The following is a 1431-nucleotide window of genomic DNA, read 5'->3' on the forward strand; positions in this document are numbered from 1 at the left end:
AGTAATCATAGACTTAGGACAATACCCCATTTTGATTGGGAAGTGGCTTCAGGTCCACTCGGATGCATGCTCCTTAGAGATTCTTCGAATCCTGACCTGATTGCCCCAAATTGATTGGACAAAGCATGTCATGCCCCTTGTATATATAGGAGATGTTGCTTCTGAAATGATTCCGCCTGTCGGGATGACTTTTAGTCATTAGTCGTACCCTGTGCAGATTTTTTCTGATGCTAACGCTTGAAATTATGTAGCAGAATATGTTTATTAATGAATTCATGAGATGCAATGCATATGTCTGTCTTGAGTTTATTGAAAAACATTAAAACAAGAGATGTAAAAGCATGATGTTTGTAAAAACGAAATATCAACTCAGCATTTATAGCAAACCTTAAGGAGTCAGGATTCCTTTTTGGTGACAGTATGCTTTCGAACTAACCATGCTTCAGTTAGGACTTTTAAGGGTTGTAACGTGGCTTGGTTCACGGTTTAAGAAACAAAGGATAATGGCTGATCAGTGGTTTTTACACGTTTATTTACCGTTGATTTTAGTCGTCTTTGCTTTATATTGTCAAGTGTTTTACTTCATTCTTCTAAATTTTATGCTTTGGTTGTGTATTTTACTGTTTGCAGGCTCAAAGAAATAAATCGAGACAAATCAATGCGAAAAAGTACAAAAAAGGAAGTTTCGAAGGAAGTGAAAAATCAAGCTACATGAGGTCTGGCACGACCACCTGTGTCACCTGAAACTAGCCGTGTTAGGATGAAGCGTGGCCAAGAAAATGCAAAAGAGATGAAAGTCACGGGGCTGGCACGGCTCGTGTTAGCAAGTGTGAGATCTGGAAATTTCCAGCATGTTTATCATCGTGACAGGCGTGTAGTATTTTGATCATAACTAGAGCTTCGTAACTTGGAATGACGCGGTTCCGGTGGAAAAATTTTGCTAACGAAAAGGGCTACAACTTTGCTGAAGAACTCAAAGCCAAATTCTGAAGTTAAGGGCTGACACGGCCCGTGTTACCTAACACGGGCACCCGTGTCAGCAGTGCTGGGAGTGATTTCGAGAATTTGAGTTCAGAGGGCCAACACGACCACCCGTGTTGCCTGACACGGGCAGTGTTGGCTAAAACGTTAATTTTGTTGATTTTTGTGATTTTTTATTAAGTGTTTACCCAAGGGGCATTTTGGGTACTTCCAACCAACCTAAGTGAGTCTGCACTATTTAGAAGAGTTTTAACGATGAATTAGAGGACTTTTTGGCCAGGAGAAGACACAATTGAAGATTGGAGAAAACAAGGGTTTGGGAGAGAAGAAGTTTTTCATGAACGGAAGCGATTGAAGATCAACTTTCATCTCAATTCTTGTAATGTCTCTATTTTATATTTTGTTTTCTTTGAACAATATGAGTAACTAAACCCTAATGCTATGGGGTGT

The sequence above is a fragment of the Vicia villosa genome, linkage group LG5, assembly GCF_029867415.1.
Source record: "Vicia villosa cultivar HV-30 ecotype Madison, WI linkage group LG5, Vvil1.0, whole genome shotgun sequence".
NCBI lineage: Eukaryota > Viridiplantae > Streptophyta > Magnoliopsida > Fabales > Fabaceae > Vicia > Vicia villosa.